The sequence below is a fragment of the Garra rufa genome, chromosome 11, assembly GCF_049309525.1.
Source record: "Garra rufa chromosome 11, GarRuf1.0, whole genome shotgun sequence".
NCBI classification, from domain to species: Eukaryota; Metazoa; Chordata; class Actinopteri; order Cypriniformes; family Cyprinidae; genus Garra; species Garra rufa.
In genome coordinates, this window is record NC_133371.1 from 26,856,732 (window position 1) to 26,881,733 (window position 25,002).

Here is a 25,002-nt window from a genome sequence, read left to right on the forward strand (position 1 = left end):
AGATCTGTAGCTTTATCAAGAACGAAAGACAAAGTAAATAGATTGTATTACGGTATCCTCTCTTAAAATGACAGATCATCCGTCTATCTCCGTATCAATCCCTCAGGCACATATCATAATACCCTTTCTGGACGTTTCACAGTCTCTTGATAAACAGGAGCTGAGCATTTGTTTTTACAGGAGGGAAATGCCCTCGTTACTCTGGTCCCCCTAAAAATATTCAATCTTTATCTTATTACTTTTTGTTTTTATTGAGACTCCCATCGATGGTGCTTTAATCCTCCAACAGCGCGCGTTTAAGTTCGAATTGCTGTGGTGTTAGAAGGATCGATTTTCTACAACAGGAACATTAGCGATTCTCGAGTTGAGGGTATTAAACTCCAATCATTGTGTTCTATTGTTTGGCATGTCATATTGATTATCTCCCAGGTTTCACTGGCACGAGTGAAATATTGGAGCCTTCAACTGCCATGCACAAGAAGAATACTCTTGCCTCTGTAAATGAATAGGTATGTGCACTTGCTTAGAGACATCAGGTGCGATTAAATATCAGTGTTTCAATGACTGCAGGGAGGAACAGAAAACAAATACATAAAGGTGTTGGTGCATTTTCAACCCATACTTCTTTTGAAATTTCTCTTTTGGGGAATGTTTGTCACTTTATGTCTCGCAATTGCAAATTTATATCTCACAATTATGACTTTATATCTTGCAATATGAGCTCATATCTTGCAATTGCAGCTTTATTTCTTGTAATAGTGACTTTATATCTCACAATTGCGATTTTGTGTCTGACAATTATGGGGTTATGTCTCACAGTTGTGCACTTTCAAGCAAATCTCACAATGATGACTTTATACTCCATAATGTGATTTTATTTCTTGTAAATGCAACTTTATATCTCACACTTGGAGCTAAATCCTACAATTGTAACTATTTCTCACAATGTGACTTCATATCTTGCAATATGACTTTATATTGTGTAATCAGCTTTATTTCTTGTAAATACAACTTTATATCTTTTTATATTTTGCAAAATGACTTTATATCTTAAAATTGTGGCTTTAATTTTGTATATGCAAATATATCTTTTACTTTTAATGCAAATTTTTATCTCACATTGTGACTATATTTTGCAGTTGTGACTGTATATCCTACAATTATGACTTTATATCTTACAATATGAGTTAATATCTTGCAACTGCAACTTTATGTCTTGTAATTGTGACTTTATATCACACAATGTGACTTCATATCTCACAATTGTGACTTTATACTCCATAATGTGACTTTATATCTTGCAATACGACTTCATATCTTGCAATTGTGGCTTTATTTCTAGTATATGCGAAAATATCTTTTAAATCTGATTTGATATCTAACAAAGTGACTTTATGTGTTGCAATATAACTTCATAGTTGCATCTTTATTTGTTGTGAACACAAATTTTTATCTCGGATAGTGCAGTTGTGTATATTTTGCAGTTGTGACTTTATATCCCACAATTATGACTATGAATTATTTCACAACATGTGATCATATATTGCTATTGCAGCTTTATTTCTTGTAATTGTGACTTATAGCACACAATGTGACTATATATATCACACATGCAACTTTATGTCTCATAATTATGGGGTTATATCTCACAATTATGACTTTATACTTCATAATGTGGCTTTGTATCTTGCAATATGACTTAATATTTTGCAATTATGGCTTTATTTCTTGTAAATGCAACTTTATATTTTACTATTTTGTGACTTTATTTGTTGCAATATCATGCAGTTGCATCTTTATTTCTTGTGAATGTAAATTTTTATCTCGCACTGTGATTTTATTTTTTGCTGTTGTGACTTTATATCCCACAATTATGCCTTTTTATCTCACATCTCGCAATATGAGTTCATCTTTATTTCTTGTAACTGACTTTATATCACACAATGTGATTTCATATCTCACAATTGCGACTTCATGTCTGATTATTAATGGCTTGTATTATGACTTTATACTCCATTATGTGCCTTCATACCTTGCAATATGACTTTATATTTAGCAACTATGGCTTTATTCCTTGTAAATGCAACTTCATATCTTATTTTGGCATTAAATCTCACAGTGTGACTTTATATCTCACAATATTACTTTATGTTTTGCAATATGACTGCATATTTTGCAATTGTGGCTTAATTTATTGTATATATGAGAATATATCTTTTAAATATGACTTGATGTCCCACATTGTGACTTTATATGTTGCAATATGACTTCATATCATGCAGCTGCATCTTTATTTCTTGTAAACACAAATTTTTATCTCACATTGTGGCTTTATATTTTGCAGATATGATTTTATATCCCACAATTATGACTTTGTATCTCACAACATGACTTTATATTTGGCAACATGAGATCATATATTGCAATTGCAGCTTTATTTCTGTAATTGTAACTTTATATCACACAATGTGACTTCATATCTCACAAATGCGACTTTATGTCTCATAATTATGGGGTTATATCTCACAATTGTGACTTTATACTCCATAAAGTGGCTTTATATCTTGCAATATGGGTTTATTTCTTATAAATGCAACTTTATATTTTACAATTTTGGCATTAAATCTCACAGTGTGAAATTGTATAATTGCGACTTTATTTCTTACAATGTGACTTTATATCTCACAAAGACTTCATATTGTATAATCAGCTTTTTCAAATATAACTTCATATTTTGCAACTGTGGCTTTGTTTCTTGTAAATGCGACACTGTATCTTACAATTTAGGTATTAAATCTCACAAATGTGGCTTTATTCTACAAAATGATTAAATTTTCATTTCATATGTCACAACATGACTATATATTTTGCAGTATTGACTTTATATCTTTTTTTTTTTTTGCAGTGTTATCTTGCAATCTTAGATTTCTTACTTATTTCTTTATATCTCACAATCAAGACTTTATATCTTACAATGTCATTTCCAATCTCACAATTTAAATTTACTTCTCATATTTGTGGCTTTACATCTCAAGAGTGTGATTTCATATCTCATATCTCTATTTTATCTCTCAGCTTTTTGTTATTTATTTATTACTCTGTGGCAGAAACAGAGTTGTATACAGTCTGTTTGTGTTTGAGGGAGAGCTACAGGTCTCTCTGAATGCACCGATAAACATCTCAGAATCCCATAAATATAAAACGAGTCTGGTTCATGTATGTTTTTATGTCTGGATTGAGGAAGAGCCCGAGGCAGTTTCTTGTCATTGCTGAGAGTGAATTGTCAGCCTTGTGTGGAGGTCAAAAAGTGAGAAATGCAGCAGCCTCACACATGAGTAGCCCACGGCTAGCCTGTCCGTTCAGCAGACAGCCTCTGACACAGACAGCACACAACATGTTAATAAAAACCCCTGTAAAGTTCCACTGAACCAGTGAGGGCTCTGACAGGAACAGTTTTTCAATCATTAATATTGCCCCCTCGCTACCCCTCATTATTTTATACCTTTTACAGGAGAGTTTGCCTCGAGGGAAGCCTGGTGGCGAACTCCTTCGGCTGGCTTCGATCTCGTCATTCACCTGAGACACTCTGTGCATGATAATGATAAACTTTCTCGCTCCAGCATCAATCGATATTGTAATCCACAGTCACATTCAGTGTGCTCGCTCGCTCTCTCTCTCTCTCTCTCTCTCTCTATCTCTCTCTCTCTCTCTCTCTCTCTCTCTCTCGATCTATCAATTTTATGTCTGTCATTTATCCATGTCGATCAATCTATATGTATATAATATATAGATAGTAATGTTTTAATAGTATTCAATAGTATTATGAGATACATAGATAATGTTTAAATACTATCGTAAGAATTGCTTATTTATTTTTTATTCAAAGAATAATTGTTTAATCTTTTTGTTTTGTTAATAAATTGCCATTTATTCATTACTGACCCAAAATGAATATTAGTTTTTCAATTGGCCATAATTAATATCCTTATGCCTGAATATCATAATTTGGTATTCATGGCCAGTAATTATGTAAATATTATTTACATAACTGAGAGCATTCATGCATTTCCTACATTAGAATTCATCATATGAATGATTGCATTTTAATTTGCGGTTGAGACTCCTGGAGGAATGAAATAAATTATCAGTGTCCCGTAACATTACACCAGACATATCACAAAATAACCACTTTGATTGGATTAAATTGTATTTTTGCATTTTACAATTGTTACTGACAATATTGTATTGTAGTTTCAAATATATGGAGATGGTTTCGTTGGTGTTTAATTATTGGGACCTCTCCTGTACACTGAGTTGCATCCTGGACGGTGTTAGTGTCACTGAGTGTTGAATATTGATGAAACAGAACGACCTGAAATGACAGTCTCTCCATGGCGGCCACCCCCTCTTCCTCCACCTCTCGGCAGGATTCAGAGAGGAGCTAATGGCCATGCAATGCCTGTCATAGTTTCAAAAGCATTGCCTTTGTTCCAGCACTGCTTGGTTCTACACCCCCCCATAGGCCCAGCCCTTACTAAAAATGTCAGCGAATATTGATTTGGTGGGTACAACAAAGACTTCACTAAATGATAGCTCCCTTTGTGCTGCGGCGATGAAAGGGCTAGACCTTTCTCCAGCACTCCGGAGTGCTTCCATGATGCTTAGTCCATCAATATTTCATATCCATCTCACACTACAAAGTGAAGACAAATTGACAGAAAGGGGTTTAATACACATCAGAAAATGTTTATTGTGGGCTGGCGCTGTATATTTAATCAATTCTGGTTAAATAGACTCTCGTAACAGGTGTGCTTGTTGCTACAAGTTTGTTTGTTTTGCTGTTATTTAATACTTCTGTTTCCTGGAAACTACTGAGTGCATTCACACCTACACAATAAACCTGATATTAACGGCTACCCTATATATAATACTACCTAATATTAACAGGATGTAACAGGATATGTATACAGATTTTCCATGGGCTCTTTATGTTCTTCCAGTGCAGACTTCAAAGGCACAAATCAGGGTTATGGGGGTTGGGTTGGAGGGCTACATCTGTAATAATGCAAATGAAATATCTTCAATACCCCCCACTGGTTCTATATGTCTCTTTCTGTCTCTTTCTATATATATGTAGATACAACTCTCTAGTGTTAGAGGTTTTAATATGTGACTGCTGTCTGCATTTAATCGAAACTTTCCAATTAAGTGTGTTTTTTTTCTGGCTTAATTGCATCTTGCTGAATGAGCTGCTATCGTGAGGCAGTTTGCTCTTTAGAAGTATAGACATGTTGCAACAGGAGAAAGCAGGCTATTTGCATTTTAGATCAGGTATAGAGTGTGATGTGAAACTACGCATAAAGGAATTGTTCGCCCACAGTCTTGTCATTAAGTTACAAATAAAGTTGTAAAAACATAATATTTGATATTTATGTAATTAATGAACCATTGAATGAAACTATGTATTTAAACTACTGAATACTATAGATACACCCATTAATATATATATACACACACACAGTACAGACCAAAAGTTTGGACACACCTTCTCTTCCACTGGTCTAATGTCCATTACTTGTTTTCTTTAGCCCAAACAAGTCTCTTCTGCTTGCTGCCTGTCCTTAGCAGTGGTTTCCTAGCAGATATTCTACCATGAAGGCCTGATTCACAGTTGCTTAGCTGAATTTTTCTTGCCATAATACAAATTCTAACAGTCTATTCCGTAGGACTATCAGCTGTGTATCCACCTGACTTCTGCACAACACAACTGATGGTCCCAACCCCATTTATAAGGCAAGAAATCCCACTTAGTAAACCTGACAGGGCACACCTGTGAAGTGAAAACCATTTCAGGTGACTACCTCTTGAAGCTCATCAAGAGAATGCCAAGAGTGTGCAAAGCAGTAATCAAAGCAAAAGGTGGCTACTTTGAAGAACCTAGAATGTGACATATTTTCAGTTGTTTCACACTTTTTTGTTATGTATATAATTCCACATGTGTTAATTCATAGTTTTGATGCCTTCAGTGTGAATCTACAATTTTCATAGTCATGAAAATAAAGAAAACTCTTTGAATGAGAAGGTGTGTCCAAACTTTTGGTCTGTACTGTATGTATATATATATATATACATACACACACATTTGCTTTTTAAATATAAACATTAATATTTACAAATAATATAATATAAAAAGTTGCAAATAGAGTTGTGAATATTTTAACATTAACATGTTCATTTAGGTTATTCTTTTACACTACTGAATACTACATATAATATAATAAATATAATAAAAATGTTACAAATAAAGTTTTTAAAAACAAATTTGATAAATTATGTAATTTTTGAAACTATTCAATACAGATAAAAAATTAAAATATTTTATTTTAGTTTTGTAATAAATATTTTATTGCTTTTTACATATAAAATGTAATAGTTTTAATAATATAATATAATATTAAAAAGTTACAAATAAAAATTGTAAAAACACAATATTTGATGGTTTTGAATACTACAGATACAACCATTAAAATATTTTGTTTTTTAATATATATTTTATTGCTTTTTAAGTATAAAATATTATATTTTTGAACAATATAATATAATATATTAAAAAGTTACAAATAAACAAGTAAAAACAATATCTGATCATTTATGTAATTGTTGCAACTACTAAATACTACAGATACAACAATTAAAAACATATAATAAATATAAATATATAAATATATAATAAAATAAAAATATAATATTATAAAAGTCACAAATAAAGTTGTAAAAACAGTATTTGATCATTTATTTTAATTTACTATTGAAAACTATTGAATACTACAGATACAACCATTAAAATATTTTATTTTAGTTTTTTTAATATACATTTTATTTCTTTTTAAATATAAAATATATTTTTAAATAATATAATGTAATATAACATAATATTAAAAAGTTACAAATAAAGTTGTAAAAACATAATATTTGATAATTTATGTTTTTTAAACTACGTAATACTACAACCTTTAAAATATATATTTTTTTAATATATATTTTATTGCTTTTTAAATATAAAACATAATATAATATAACATAATATAATATAATATAATAATATGTGTATGGTTCATAATATATTTATATGGTTCAAAATTATAGATTTTTCTTTTATGTCAAAAATCATTAGGAAATTAAGTAAAGATCGTGTTCCATGAAGATTTTTTGTAAAATTCCTACTGTAAACATATCAAAATGTAATTTTTGATTAGTAATATGCATTGTTAAGAACTTAATTTGGACAACTTTAAAGGTGATTTTCTCAGTATTTTGATTTTTTTGCACCCTCAGATTCCAGATTTTCAAATAGATGTATCTCGGTCAAATATTGTCCTATCCTAACAAACTATACATCAATAACCTTATGACTGGTTTTGTGGTCCAGGGTCACATATATGGTTGTAAAAACATAATATTCGATAATTTATGTAATTTTTAAACTACTGAATACCACAGATACAGCCACTAAAATATGTCTTTAATATATATTTAATTGCTTTTTAAATATAAAATACATTTTTAAATAATAAAATATAATGTAAAAAAGTTACAAATATAGTTGTAAAAACATAATACTTTTTAATTTATGTAATTTTTGAAACTACTGAATACCACAGATACAACTATTAAAATATTTTAGTTTTTAATATAGATTTTATTGATTATTAAATATAAAATATATTTTTAAATATATAATATAAAACTACTGAATACTATACAATGATTAAAATGTTTCTTAGTTCTTAATTTATATTTCATTGCTTATTAAATATAAAATTTAATATTTTTATTTTTACTTTATTTTATAGCATATATCCTACAAGCAACTAAAATTCAATTACCAGGTATTAAAAAAGATGGCAATATTTCAGTGATTGTCTTGAAGCTTGTAATGTGACAGAATGCTTCCTTTGCAATGTCTTGCATGACCAGCTTTCAATTACAGCTCTGTTTGAAAATGACAGAAAACTCATTAGAGATCAACTGAGTGGAAATTGATGCTATCATATTAATGGAACAATCCACATAGCTCTTGTCCTACGCGTTTTAAATCAAAAACAAAATGTTACATTTTAATTATACTGCTTTTGGGTGTCCTCATAGCATGACATGATTTTTCTCTAAAGGTCAGCCGAGGGGATATTAATGTATGTCACCAATAAGTGCAAACATCTCAACTGTTTTACATGTATATCTTTCTCGTAATCATATATCTCCGATAAGAGCAAACTAGTCAGCAACAGTGGCCTTAGAAAGCTCCAAAAGGGGAAAGCCTCTGGGAGTCAGGATTCAGGTAATGAATAGAGACAAGTCCAACAGCAGCAATCTGTATTGGTTTAACAAGATGCATTGTAGCAAGCCAATAAACTGCATCACGTAAAGAGCTCTACATGCAAACCGAAGCAATGAAGCACTTAAATTGTGGTTTGCGAAAACTATCCAGAGTGCATTTGTGGGATATGGTGACTTTTCCACATATATCAGGTTCTAAAATAGAGAGGATGAATGGATATATCAAACAAATAGCCACATCCTCACTGGGCCATTATTCCACTTCATATCCTAGCACCAAATTCATTTCGTTTAACAGCTGCACCAGATAACAGCTTCCTTCAACCCCAGTTACAGCGGCCTTTAACCCACGGGTTATAAATTTTTATGTTTATATAATTTAAAATACAACATTTTCACATTTGTAGCTTTCTAGGACTGATTTTGCAATCTTAAAGGGGACATAAGATGCTAAATTTACTTTTACATGGTTTTTGCTTATAAATGTGTCTAGACACACCACCCTACAATGATAAAAATCCATTCACTCCTTTTTTTTCACCACCCAAAAAACCCAAACAATCTCAATTATCAAGCCGTTTTGATTTTCTGAGCAGTATGATGTCATAATGTTTAGGCCCCGCCCACGACCCGCTGACGGACTGTTCTGCATTAGCATATTCCCACCCATTGTCTGCCATTTTCTCCGCACTTGAGCAGCTGTAGCAACATTTTGTTGGATGTAAAAGTGAACATAAGAGACATCATTTTCGCCTGACATTCCTGAGTCACTGAGGATGCAGTGGATTAGTTTTGTAGTTTTGTGTTTTGTACAGAATGCATGTTATTTTGTATTTAGTGCTGACCTGAATAATATATTTCACATAAAAGACATTCACATATAGTCCACAAGAGAATTTTTTTTTTAATAAAAAGTAATAAAAAGTTACAATTCTTTGGTTTTTCAGTATTTGTGTGTATTTGAATACTTTCCAACAATGACTATGATTTTGAGATTCATTGTTTCACACTGAGGACAACTGAGGGACTATTACAGAAGGTTCAAACACTCACTGATGCTTTAGAGGGAAAAATGATGCATTAAGAGCCAGGGGTGTAAACTTTTGAACAGAATGAAGATGTGTACATTTTTCTTATTTTGCCTAAATATCATATTTTTTTTATTTAGTACCACCCTTCAGAAGCTACAGAAGATACTTAAATGTTTTCCAGAAGGCATATATAAACTAGCTGAGACTAGTTGAGTCTCTCAGTTGTCCTCAGTGTGAAAAGATAGATCTGAAAATCATACAGTCATTGTTGGAAAGGGTCCAAATACACACAAATACTGAAAAACCAAACTATTTGTGGTACCTGAATTTTTTTTCTGAGGAACAGCGGGCAGTTTAACTGTTCAGGACAAACAAGGGACTCATGAACAACTATCACTAAAAAAACACAGCTGTGAATTATTCTGATACCAACACAGTATTACAAATCAAGTGTATGTAAACTTTTGAACAAGGTCATTTTTATAAATTCAACTGTTATTTTCTCTCGTGGACTATATGTAAACGTCTTTTATGTGAAATATCTTATTCAAGTCAGTACTAAATAAAAAAAAAAACATGCATTTTATATGATCCCTCTTATTTTGGTAATATAATTAACATTTTGCAGATTCTGAAAGGGGGGTGTAAACTTTTAACTTCAACTGTATTTTGGGAGAATTATCCACTATTTAATTTAATTTAAGAACTTTCTTTGTCTTTATTTTAACTGTAACATTTATCATCTGTTCCATCAGCAGAGCAGAAAGCAACATTTAAAGAGGACAAACTCCTGAATGACAGAACTAAATACTCTTGACTAATGAGCAATTAGCAAGGACAAACTTGAAAGGTCAACCAAAGCAGCCTCAAAGAAAAATCAAATCACAGAACTAAGAGAAAAGATAAATTCAGTATGCAACAATATGATTTTTTTTTTCCTGAACACAGAAGTCTTGCCTGACTGGAACAATGCTTTATATTTTTGGTCTCTGGTGTTTCTAGTCAAATTAATGTATATTCTGAGCCGTTAATATAACGCTAAACCTATGAGAATGGTTTTAAAAAGCACTGGCGGTATAGTTTCATTACTTTACAGTGTCGCAATGACCGTCTTTTTACAGTAACTCAGCTGTCATAGTTTAATGAGTAGGAAGATGATATAAAGCAATGAGATGTTAGCTCCAGTGAAAACTGTATTTATACTTATATATGTACTTTTATGTTTGTTTTGTATTTATATTTTTCTTCTTTGACTACTGATAGTAGGGAAAAACATCTTGAAGTTTCATTTAATAAGAAATTCTGAAAGTAAGATACTGAGTTTCAAAAGCATGAAACGTCACTATATCTCTATCTAATACATAATTTATGTAGTTTGTTCGTGAAGTGGAATCATCTGTATCAATTTCCTCTTCTATGATCTCTTTTTTCCTTGAAATAAGCAAACCTTATTGTTATTCACAATATCAGGTTTCAGCCAAACATATCCAATCAAACTCAATTTGACGGTAGGTGTTTTTTCCCCTCACAAGTTGATTGCTGATCTAATTTTCTTGCATTATGCAGCAAAGTGTCTCCAGGGTGTTCACACACTGCCCCTCTCTGTATTTTCCTCCCAAACACAGATAGTCAGTATCAAGCATTTGGGGATGAACCAAACAATCTCATTATCACTTTATAAACCATGTTTTATTGAAATAACAACAATTTTCTTCCAAATAGCTGGTTTGGAAATCAAGTAGCTCAATTTCAAATCTATTTGTTTCTTTTCCTGGCATTCGAAAATTATGATATACATTTTTAACGATGTACTTGAATTACTAATTATTATTTTTGTTCTCTGTGGGTGTACAGGTTGGATAGTTGTCAAGGACAGGTGGATGAGAGGTGGACATGAGATTCCTGTGACAGATTCAGATTTGGGTTTGTCACCAGGGTGTCGTTCCGCTAGAGAGATATGCCAGAATTGATTGCATCTCATTACAGGGTTCAGAGTATAAGTCTTTCCGTCATTAATCTATTATTCATTTAGGTTTTGTTTCATGTATAATAATTATCTGTTATGCTCTTTCATTGAAAGAAAATACGGAAGTTCATTTGATGATCTTGTTAGGGAATTACGATTTATATTTAATGACTCTAAATGTTAAAATGTTTGCTTTCTGCTTTAAAGAATAGCTCACCTCAAAATGAAAATGGGCTGCAAATTGACTGACCCCCAGGCCTTTTAAGAAATGAGTTTGTTTCTTCATTGAAAATTGTTTATACACACACACATATACATATATACATATACATATATATATATATATATATATATATATATATATATATATATATATATATATATATATATACATACAGTCAAGCCCAAAATTATTCATACCCCAGGCAAATTCTAACTTAAAAAGTTACTTTTATGCAACCAGCAAGTTTTCTTTGACCGGAAATGACACAGGCTTCTCCCCAAAAATGACAAGACCATGTACAAGAGGCATCATTGTGGAAAAAAATATTACTCATCTTTTATTTACATTTGAACAAAAAGTGGCATGTCCAAAATTATTCATACCCCTTGCAAAATGTCACATTCATACCCCTTGCAAAATGTCACATATGCAAAATGTTTTGCATATCTCCACTGGTATTTTTGCCTATTCATCTTTAGCGATGAGCTCCAACTCTTTCAGGTTGCCATCACCCTGATCTTTAGCTCCCTCCACAGATTCTCAATTGGATTTAAGTCAGGACTCTGGGCCACTGCAAAATATTAATGTTTTTGTCTGCCAACCATTTCTTCACCACTTTTGCTGTGTGTTTTGGGTCGTTGTCGTGCTGAAATATCCACTGGTGCCCAAGGCCAAGTTTCTCTGTAGACTGCCTGATGTTGTTGTTGAGCATTTTGATGTATTGCTCCTTTTTCATGGTGCCGTTTACTGTGATTAGGTTTCCTGGTCCACCGGCTAAATAACCAATAACATTAGGTTTCTACCACCATGTTTGGATGGTGGTGTTCTTAGGGTTGAAGGCTTCTCTTTTTTTTACGCCAAATGAAGGCTACGTCATTGCGGCCAAACAATTCAATTTTTGTTTCATCTGACCATAAAACAGAAGACCAGAAGTCTTCTTCTTTGTCCAGATGAGCATTTGCAAAGGTCAATTGGGCTTTTGTGTGCCTTATCTGGAGAAGTGGTGTCCTCCTTTGTCTGCGTCCGTTAAACCCAGAGGTGTGCAGTGTCCGTTGGACTGTCTGCCTTGAGATGTTGCCACCAGCAGAGCCCAGATTCATCAGGATGGACTTGGTGGTGATACTTGGATTCTTTTTTACCTCTCTCACTATCATCCTGGCCAGCACAGGTGTCACTTTTGGCTTCCGACCATGTCCTCTGAGATTTTTCACAGTGCGGAAAGTCTTGTAATTTTTATTAATACTTTGCACTGTAGCCACGCAAACTTCAAAACATTTAGATATGCTCTTATAGCCCTTTCCTGACTTGTGAGCAGCCACAATGCGCAGCCGCAGGTCCTCAGTGAGCTCCTTTGTCTTAGTCATGACTGTCCACAAACCAACAGCAGAGAACTTCTGTTTTTCACCTGCTGAGTTGATTAAGCTGTTCCCGATGAATCAGGGTAATTAGGATGCTTTAGAACAGCTTGGACTATTTGGAATGGTATAGAAACTCTATGGTTTTCCCATAGACTGTGATATTTTGCAAAGGGTATGAATAATTTTGGCCACTTTTTGTTCAAATGTAAATAAAAGATGAGAAATATTTTTTCCACAATCAGCCTCTTGTACATCATCTTATTATCTATTGGGAGAAGCCTGTGTCGTTTCCAGTCAAAAAAAAAAAAACTTGCTGGTTGAATAAAAGTAACTTTAAGTCAGAATTTGCCAGGGGTATGAATAATTTCAGGCTTGACTGTATATATATAAAAATCCATCATAAGGTGATTTAAACTTCCAAGCAAAATACTAGTCTGTAATCCATAATAACACTTCCTTCAATTCCTTGTCCTCTAACATCAAAATCCACAATACATATTTATTTTAAACAGTTTTGGACTCTAAAAACAGTTCCTAATCTGTGCATATTTCTCTCCTGTTTTAGATGAGACCAAATGTTCACTGGAGAAACAATAGTATGGATATTATGGATATTTTTAAGCAGTGGTTTGAAGTTTAAAAAAAGTCTTAATTTTGAGTATATGGATTATTGTGATGTTCCTATTGGCTTTTTGGAGATTGACAGCACCCATTCACTGTAGAGAATTCATTGGTAAGGAAGTGATGCTAAATTTCTCCAAATATGTTCTTATGTAAAAACAAACTACATCTTGGATGGCCTGAGGGTGAGTACACTTTGTTTAAACTGTTACTTTAATCTATGGCAACATTTAAACAGTGCAACAGCATGAGAGAAAAATTCAAATTAACTTGACTTAACTGAAACATTGTAAAATTGAAGCACTGAAAGACACCTGGCCCTTTGTCTGTTTTGACACACATTTTTTATTTGCCTAGTGCTGTTAAGATTGAAAGACTTGCAGTTAGAGGAAACAGTTTGAGAGAAAGCCTTTTCACAGTGCAGCTCGCCAGCGTTAGGTTTCAGTTGTCGATGTGCCAGAGACTGTTCTAGGAGCCAGGTGCTACTGAGGGCCTCAGTAGAGGTAGATATCAGTCGAACACAAGCCTAATGAATCCTTCACTGAGCTGCTAAAATCAATGGTGCACTAAATAAAGGTGTTGTAGCACATTATGTTGGCATTAGCTTTAATTTAATGAGATGGAACAGTTCTGTACCAGTGGAATTGATCTTCTTAATTGCCCTTGAGAAATATGTTGAAAACAGAGCCTTTGTTGATACCACAAACTTTCTATATAGATCTATGAGAACTTTAATTTGATTAAGGAAGACTTTCATGACACGACTGGGCTGGATTTCGATCAGGCAGCACCGATAGATATTCAATCTCTATATACCACTACTATACTCTAAATGAAGTCATTACCACCCTGTCACTTAACTTTATGATCTTCCTAATGTTTAATCTTCCACCGTTTTGCATATTAAGGTGTTTTATCAGCCAGTCTCTAGTATCAGAGGCAGCTCTAATGCTGCTTTGTTTCTTTCAGGATTAGGGTTTGGTTTAGGGTTAGCAGCATGTACTGTAATTATGCATAATTTACTAGTTGGAATTATTATTAAGGGTTTAAGCACATAGCGCTGAAAGCCTATTGTAATTGTTAGAATTGTAATTGCTGTATATCGTTGAAATCTTTGGCTCATGGCGGACAAAATGCATGCCTCAGATTTGATTAAACTTTCGGGTATTTTGGAATTTTATAACCGGCTCAGTTTTAAAAAGCCTATAAATCCTGAAGGAAAGCTCACAAAACTAAATAATTCACAAAACTAGATAATTCAAAACAATTGATTCTAAACAAGCATGCAAAGTTTTATGGAGAACGGACCATAAATGGCACTATAACAGCCATAAATGTTAGTAAATAGTAAATGTTTTCTTTCCTTCCTTTTCCCTTTCTTCCTTCCTTTCTCAAATATCATATTTCTGTGGTAAATTACCTGGAATTATTTTTGAATATAATATCTTTGGCTCATGCCTCGGATTTGATCGTATTGGCGAAAGTTTCGGGTATTTTGGATTTTTTGAAAAATCTACTTTTGAGAACTAGTCCTTGGTTTTTCACCCGATCAGAACCAAACCAGTGCAGAAAGATTCTCTGGAAAGTGATTATCAATAATTAAACAAAAAAAGTTGAACTTTTGACTCACCGTTGTGATAGGACGCAATATGTTTGTAAGGGGAGGAGCCACTTTTACTAAAATGTCTATAACTCAATAGATATCCTCATACTGAGTAACTTTGTCTCAAGAACCACTGCTATCAATCAAATCGTCCATAAATATACTTGATTATGTACAAAACCTACTTTTGCGAACTAGTCCTAGATTTTTCACTCAACCTCAATATAAGCACCACACCACACCATAATTCTCTGGACTTTTTTTAAAAGGGGCGTCCCCAAATTAAAAAAAAGCCTATAAATCCTAAACGAAAACTCAAAACTTCACAAAACTATGTGAGCACATGAAACACATGACAGGCAAAGGTGGTGCTATAACAGCCATAAATGTTAATAAACACAATATTTCTGTGGTAAATTAACTGGAATTATATTGTTGAAACCTTTGGCTCACGCCTTGGGTTTGATCGTAGTGGTGAAATTGTTGGATATTTTGGATTTTTTGAAAAACCTACTTACGCAAACTAGTCCGAGGTTTTTCACCCAATCGGAACCAAACCAGTGCAAGAAAAAGATGAATAATTTACAAAAAACAAAAACGTAAAATTTTTCGGACTCACCATTGTGACGGGACACCAAACGTTTGTAAGTGGCAGAGCAGCTTTTACTAAAATGTCTATAACTCTTAAACAGAAAAAGTGGCTATTTCTATGCACCCGTTAGTCCAACTGACTTAAAAATTGGTATGATGTGTCTTGGAACAAAGTACCACAAAGTACCACAAGTGTCTATGAGGACATTCCGTATCTCAAAAAACTTGGCCAATATTAAGCAAACGAATTTGAGCACATTAGACAAGGTTAACGGAGGGCGTTTGGAATGAAACTGGGTTGGCATGTTCGGTCTGCAAGAACTCAGCCACAAATCAGCCCAAGGTGGCGCTAACAGGTTTTATGCCTCTGTGATCGCATGGTGTTTCAATTAAATCGTTTATTAAACATTTGTGATTATGTATAAAAAAAAAAAAATTAAACTACTTTTGCGACTAATCCTAGGTTTTTTCGTTTAACCTCAATATAAGCACAGCAGCACGTAGTGGCAAATTTTTCAGATATTTTGAATTTTCTGGAAAAAAAAAAACCCTACTTTCACTAATTAGTGTCACGTATCTGGTCTATCCTGTCATCATGAACTCTTGCACCACACTTCATGGACTTCATTCCCCACAAGCCACTGCACTAATCACTGCATTCACCTGCTCTCACTTTACTGATTACTGCTCACAGCTGCACCTCATCACACTGACTGCATTTAAGCTTCACACACACACAGCCACTCTGCGAAGTCTTATTGTTCCATCTGGTCATTATTTCCGAGCGTTTATTCCCGTGTTTGATTTCCTGTGTTTTTGATTCCTGGACTCCTTCCCGTGTTTTGATTCTGGCTGCCAGCCCCGACCTTTCTGCCTGTTTTGACCACGATTTCTGCCTGCCTCTTAGTGTTTGTTTTGTGTTTGTTTTGTTTAATAAAATGCTGCAAATGGACCCGCACGTCTCTGACCCTCCTTGTGACAGAAGACTTCGCCATTACAAGGATCCAGCAGCGAGTATGATGTCATCCGGTTCCAGCACGAACTCCACGGTACAGATCATGCTTCTCAAGCAGGGTGAGCGGACAATTGAGGATTATGCTATGGCCTTCATTGAATTGGCTAATCGGTCTACGATGGATGATCACTGCCTGATGATTTTCTTCCGTGGAGGACTCTTAGAGCCATTGGCTTCCCTCATGCCAATGTTTGAACCGGGCTGGACGTTGCAATCTTATATGGATCTTGCTCTTTCGTTGTGTGGCTCTCCTTTTACTGTGGGAATTGTGGAGGAGGACCATCTTCCCACAGTAAGTTCCAGCTCAGAGCCACAGCCTAAGATGTCTGCTAGTCCAGAGCCTGTTCGCAAAATGGCTGCCCCTCCAGAGTCTGCAAGCAAGATGGCTGCCACGCCAGAGTCTGCAAGCAAGATGGCTGCCACGCCAGAGTCTGCAAGCAAGATGGCTGCCACACCTGAGTCCCCGGCCAAGATGGCTGCCAAACCTGAGTCTGCACCTAAGATGGCTACCGTCAAATCAGAGTCTGCGCCGCCAGAGCGCCCTCCAGTGACCGCTCGCTCAGAGCCTGCTCTTCCAGAGTCTCCGCTGGAGACGCCCAGCCCTCCTGAATCTCCGCTGGGGTCATCCAGTTCTCCAGAGCCCGCTTCACAAGAGCGTCGTCCAGAGCCCGCTTCACAAGAGCGTCGTCCAGAGCCCGCTTCACAAGAGCGTCGTCCAGAGCCCGCTTCACAAGAGCGTCGTCCAGAGCTCGCTCCTCAAGACAGCCTTCCAGAGCCTCCGCTGGTTCCGCCCAGCCTTCCAGAGACTCCGCTGGTTCAGCCCAGCCTTCCAGAGACTCCGCTGGTTCAGCCCAGCCTTCCAGAGCCTCCGCTGGTTCAGCCCAGCCTTCCAGAGCCTCCGCTGTTTCAAGACAGCCTTCCAGAGCCTCCGCTGGTTCCGCCCAGCCTTCCAGAGCCTCCGCTGGTACAGCCCAGCCTTCCAGAACCTCCGCTTGTACAGCCCAGCCTTCCAGAGTCTCCGCTGGTCCCGCCCGGCCTTCCAGAGTCTCCGCTGGTACAGCCCAGCCCTCCAGAGCCTCCGCTGGTTCCGCCCAGCCCTCCAGAGCCTCCGCTGGTTCCATCCAGTCGTCCTGAGATTCCAGTCTGCCCGGTTCTGGTCACGGAGGCCATGCATGGAATGTGCGGTTTCCCACCCACCCTCCCTGCTGCTCCAGTCCCGCCACCTCTGTCTCCTGACAGTCCCTCTGCTCACCCACATCCCACCTTCAGTGCAGAGGACTTGCCGTGGGACTGCCGGTCTCCATCGGTGTCCAGACTGAAGGATCCCTCACCATCACCTCCAGTCTCAGAGTCCTGGACTCCACCTCGGCCCTCCGACCCTGCGGCTCCACCCCGGCTCTGTGCTCCCTCGTCTCCGTTGTCGGCCGTCGGCCCACCAGCTCCTCCGGGCTCCATCGTCTCTCCGGCTCCGCCCCGGTCAGTCGTCGCCCCACCTTCGCCTCTGGACTCTACTCTTCCGGCTGCGCCTCGTCACTCCGTCCTGCCGGCTCTGTGGACCTCCTCCCTCCCGTGGGCACAGCCTCGATCCTCTGTCACTCCGGCTCCGCTGCGTACCTCCGGACCTCCATCTCCGCCGGGGTCGCCAGAGCCTTGGGTTCCGCCTTGGTCCTCCGGATCCTCTGTGTCGCCCAGGACCATCGACTCTCCAGTTTCGCCTCGGGCTCCACCGGCTCCACCTCCGTCGGTCGGCCCCAGGCAGGAGCCAACCCTTCCTCCACCATGGCTTCTCCCTCCGTCGGCTCCGCCTCAGTTCGTGGTTCCAGTACCCCTACATGGACCTTATTGTTCCATCTGGTCATTATTTCCGAGCGTTTATTCCCGTGTTTGATTTCCTGTGTTTTTGATTCCTGGACTCCTTCCCGTGTTTTGATTCTCGCTGCCAGCCCCGACCTTTCTGCCTGTTTTGACCACGATTTCTGCCTGCCTCTTAGTGTTTGTTTTGTGTTTGTTTTGTTTAATAAAATGCTGCAAATGGACCCGCACGTCTCTGACCCTCCTTGTGACAATTAGTCCTAGGTTTTTCACCTGATCGGAACCAAACCATTGTAGAAAGATTCTCTGAAAAGTTTATATCAATAACTTTTTTTTTTTTTTTTTACTTTTGACTCACAATCATGATGGGACCTTAGATTAAGCTCATACATATGTCTTCATACATATGTCTTCAGAGCATAGCCGCTTTTACCAAAATTCCCATAACTCTTAAAAGGAAAAAAAGACAAATATTTCCACCAAACTCTGAAGACATATGTATGAGCTTAATCTAAGGTCACAGTAAAAAAAATGTAAAATAAATAACCACTTTAACAGGGGAAAAAAAACTAAAACCAACCATAACCATGCATCCATTAGTCCGAAAGTGGTATGCCTTATCTTTGTCCAAAGTTCTCATCCACAAGTATCTACAAGGACATTCACGTATATCAAAAACATGGCCGCCCTTAGCCAATAAAATTTGAGCCCCTATTAGACAAGGTTAACAAAGGCCAATTGAAGGCCATCAACGAAATTGTTAATAAACATAATAAACATCATATTTCTATGGTAAATTACCTAGAATTGCTAATCATGGAATTTTAATTATTGAATTAGTTGGTTAAAGACCTGTTATATAATGCACAATGTTTTTTCCTAATATGCTTAAATGTCTTAAAGCACTTGAACCCTGGTAATCGCTGCTTGCAGCTATATTTATAAGTAGCAGTAGTAGTTGTAGTATTTTAGCTAAGAAGGGCAAAGGCACAAAAATGATAAAAATCCCCAGCAGATGCTGTCTGCACACTGAATGAATAATCAATTAACTATATTTTGATAGACAATAGAGATGAAAGACTTCTGGTGGTTATGCATTCATTGTGCAGACATCGTTTGCTGGGGATTTTGAATATAATTTTTGTATATATCTTTGTAAAGGACACAGATGGCACCCATTTTTTTTTAGAATGACTATATTCCTGTTCAGTCATTTGATTAGTTCCTCACCTGCTGATTCATTATTTCAGCAAAACGCAACAGTTTGATTAGAGAATATCTTTGGAAACACTCTTATACAGAATTAGCACCCTGTGATTGCAGTGTTGAGCAGTGCGCTGATCACCTTCGGGGATATGATGTGGTGAAATTACATGGCCTTTTGTCCAGCCAATCACAATTATCCATGTCAATTACATGCAGCTGCATAATCTCTTTACAAAGACATGTGAAAACCTCATATTGACAGATTACTGTCTGACAACCTTTCCCCTTTGCTGTGACAGTAATGTTGCCTGACAGCAGATCAGACTGCTTTTACTGTAGCCTATTCTATGTAATTACAGGGCTTTCTCTCAGAGGAATAAAACAAGTGCGGTGACATTGAGGGCTGTGTGTATTTGTGTGAAAATAGTTGATGTGATTTTCTCTCCCGCATGCAAGACATGTCAACAAATCACCCTCGTAGCCGCCTGCGCTCTCTCGGGTTGCGCCGTGTGTGTGATGGTGCACAGCTGCCACATGGATTGGTGTTTCTCTGTGGCACCTGCATAGAGATTCAGTGTGAAATGATGGCACCAGTCTATGATTTGCTCTGCTTCACTCTTTTTAAACCATTTTAAAGTTTACAAGGCACCCTGTGGAGCAGAACAGCAGCTTTCAACAAGATTTTGGTGAGGATTATTTACTAAATGTTACCATGTGAGTTCTTTACTGTCAAGACCAAAATGTTGTGTTAAAATTCAGATTCTTAAAATATGCTTACATTCAAAAGCTTTCCTTCACACTGTTAATGTAACTTTTGATGCATTGTTGTCTTAAAACAATACATTTTAAATCAATTTTAAAGGCATAGTTCACACAAAATTAAATAATGAAAATTAACTCATGATTTATTCACCCTCAAACCACAGGTGTATTTGACTTTCTTCTTTCAGACGAATACAATCAGAGTTATATTAAAAAATGTCCTGTCTCTTTCAAGCTTTATAATTGCAGTGAATGGGGTTTAAGATAAAGCTGGATGAATGATAACAATAAAACTGCATAAATCCATCATGAAAAGAACTCCACGTGGCTGTAGGTGGTCAATGCTTAATAAAGGCTTTGAACTGTTGCATTTTTGTATTAAAAATATCCGTATTTAAAACTTCATAAACCGCGATCTCTAGTAGGGGTGCACCCATCCGATATTAGGATCGGATATCGGGCCCGATATTGAAAAAATAGCTGGATCGGGGATCGGAAGAATTAACAGATCCACGAGCCGATCCATTTTTTTTTCCCTCTTTTTTTTTCTTCCTCCATCGCAGCCAGTGACTGTAAATATAGGTCGCAGCAGATCCTATATGATGGCAAATCAATGCCATTAATAAACGAGCGAGAGGAAAACAGATCTACACGCCAGCAAACGGAAACCGCGAGCTCATTTCAAACCTGCGCGTGCGCGAGGGCTTGTATTGTGCGCAGAGAATATGTTACAAATATTACAGAAAAAGAGGGTCAGTTAATGGACTTACAAGACTGTGGGATGCATAAAATGTATATTGTAGGCTTAATTTATTTTATGTACTTTATGTAATATTTATTCATGATTAACTTATTGGAATGCTGTCTACATCGCGCACAGACTCGCGTAGACAGCATGGCATATTGTTAATATAATCATTTAATATTGTATTAATTTCTATAATAACTAATAACCCATAAACCCAGGACATAAACCCTTTTTATAGGTTGTAATGACACTTTTCTACGGTTATTGTCATGGTTAAAGGGTATATTTTAAATTTCATGCAAGCTTTTATTAACGTGACTGACTCCCGGAATAGAGTAGGTAACCAATGGCGTTTGAGATTACAATTAAACCAGCAAGTCCTGCCCCACGACTGACAAAAATAAAGGTGTTCGCGCGAGCAGGTGAGAGAAGATCTAGCGCGAGGATGTGGGAAAGATCACGCGTGCCAGGGCTTGTATTGCGCACAGAGAATATGTCGCGCGGGCGCAGGTTTGAAATGAGCTCGCGGTTTCTGTTTGCTCGCGCGTAGATCTGTTTTCCTCTCGCATATGTGATTTACTGCGCGCGACAGCATCAGTGGTGCGCTCGTTTATTAATGGCATTGATTTGCCGTCATAATCCTACTTCATTCATTAGCAGCACGTGTGTCGCATGCTGGAACAGTTGGAGCATAAGCATGGAAGGTATGCAGTTTATCATTAATTCAACAATGGTATCGGATCAGTATCGGGTATCGACAGATATACAAAGCCCAGGCATCGGTATCGGGACTGAAAAAGTCGGATCGGTGCATCCCTAATCTCTAGCTTCCGCTAAATGCCGTACATGCATTCAGGAGAGAGTGACGTTCCAGCAGGACATAAATATTCTAGAAACCAGTCTCTTCTTGGCTTTTGTCTAAATCCTCTGACATTTTTCTTTACATATCCTTGTTTTCTTGTGACCAGTGTACAGTATGCTTATTGCTTCAGAGTTCATCACCGTGTTTACCTACGTCCTATATCAGCCATTCTTTTCTGCTCAACAAAGCTGCATTTATTTGATTAAAAATACAGTAAGAATAGTTCAGTTTTAAACTATTACAATTTTAAATACTTGGCACTTTTGTCTGTCACTTTTGATCAATTTAATTCATCCTTGCGGAATAAAAGTTTTAATTTCTTTAAAAAAAACATACTGATCTTTCTTGAATGATAATGTAAGCATATATTACATAAGGCATGTGGGAAAAATGTTAAATGTTCTCATATCAGTATTTTAAGGCTTGTATTTTGATTATTTTGTAGTCAAATTAACCCTCAGACAGTGTTGAGAATAACACATTACTTTTTCAAGTAACTCACTTTAAAAGATTTTCACCAGTTTCAACTTAAAAACTTAAGCTTAGCAGCTGCATTAAAATTTTAAGTTAAATCAACTTTAAAGTGCTAGTAATTTCAACTCATAAGTTAAATCAACTTAAAAGTACAAGTCGTTTTAACTAATTTTATTGTCATAATTTGAAATGAATAGTAGTTTTAAGTTGATTTAACTTAAAATTTTAAGGCAGCTGCTGAACTTACATTTTACGTTGAAACTGGTAAAAACCGTTTACAGTGTAAAGTAATGCATTATTTTTTAACCCTTTAACTGTCACCCCCATTTTTGAATATAGAAGTGAAATGGCCCTATCCAAACTTAAATTGTTATAATTCACGAACAAATATATTTTGTAATATGATTTTGAAAATGGGTTTCAAATGATGAATTCTGAGTTAAGCTTTCAATTGATATATAATTTATGATGATTGAAAGCTCTCAATTAACAAAAAATACTCAAGATAAACTAACATTTGTTCATCTTTTTTTTTTTTATTGCTGAAGAGTGTTGAACTTTTTTCTTCTGTGTTCTGCTGTACAGACGTGAATTTACTTTTCCTTCAGCCTGAGACTTTTGTTGTAAAAGGGCTTTACCATTTGCCAAAAATAGAGCTTTTTATATTAAAAACAAACAAGCAAGCCCTGCCAAGATTTAAAAAGTAATGCAAAAGTAACATATATTACTTTTTCAAATAAGTAACGCCAGTTACTTTTTTCCCCTATTTATTGATTGAAAGCTCCCCGATAAGCAAAAATTACTCAAGATAAACTAACATTTGTTCATCTTTTTTTTATTGCTGAAGAGTGTTAAACTTTTTACTTCTGCATTCTACTGTACAGACGTGAATTTACGTTACCTTTTTTCAGCCTGAGACTTTTAGTGTGAAAGGGCTTTTACATTTAAATATAACTTTTATATTAAAAACAAACAAGCAAGCCCTGCCCAGATTTAAAAAGTAATGCAAAAGTAACGACACATTACTTTCCATAAAAAGTAACTAAGTAACGTAATGAGTTAATTTTTAGGGAGTAACGCAATATTGTAATGCAATACTTTTAAAAGCAACTTTTTCCAACACTGCCCTAGAACATCTATGACTACAATGTAGTCAGTTACTCTTGCTTTATTGATCTGTTGTGTCTCTTCTGTGATGTGTTGTGTTTGTGCCATTCAGTGTATCAGTATGGGTGGCAATTATCACTGTCTGGGGCTTTTTTAGATCAGAACAAACATACTGAAAGGCTTGATAATTGCTCTGATTTATTACCAGGCACTGATGGACTGAAGAGTCAGTTGGTCAGCAGTCACACACCCCCTCTAAGAACCCCAATTACTCTCTTTTTTCAACTCTCATTGTCTCTCTCTTCTTTACATTTTCATGGTTTACTTCTATACGAAAAGAACTGAGCTTCTTTTTTGTTTTTGATAAGTATTTCTTGTATATTAACTTATTTGCATTTCTCTTGCATTAAAAATGCAACAATACAAAACAAAATGCGTACATTTGTCATTTTCTGTAAAGAGTTCAATTTGTTACTTGTTTATTTTCGATTTCTCTATAAAATGCTGCATTATAAGTAATAAATGATTAATTATTCTCTCTTTTTCTTTCTTTCTGAATCTCGTTAAGCTTTATAAGTGCTTGAAAATTCCTCCATGTCTGACATTCTCTGTGCCCAACATAGTATTTTGCTCCCTTTTTGTGTGGCTTTTGTTTGTCTGTGAAAAGAACCCGCTTACGAAGAAGCAATTAGGTGTATTATGTCCACAGACCTGGGCATTTGCAATCGTTCTCAAGTGGAGTTCCCACCATTATTGCCGAATCACTGTTGAACACACTGCCTTAATTGTAAATCTCATTAGAAGCTCAACATTACACAACTGTGTTTTCTGTAAATGGGTGAACATGTTTGTTAATAGAAACCAACACAGTTTGTAAAGTATTAGGCTCAGGTAACATTACTGTGTTCAGCCGTGTCTAGACAAGACATGATCTGCCAGCAGTAGCTCACTGGGTTATTAGGCTCAAAGCTTCACAAATGCTCCTGAAATTGTCTTGTCAGAGTAACAAATTACTCTGATGTTTTCTGGCCATACTGTTGAATAGCCTTTCCCAATACGAGGCCTTCCTAGTTCTTTTAAGTTGCTTTTGAGTCTTAAGTGTATTTAAATGTCCTTTCCAATAAAGAAGTATAATGAAAAAGCACACTGCAGTTTGATGAAGGATTAGAACAACTCTCTGTGTTTGTTTGGCCCACCAGACCTCACAAGCAGTGAGCTCCTCGGTGCTTAGAAGAGTTCTGTGAAAAGAATGTCACTCTTTGATGATTACATCATACGAAATGTGG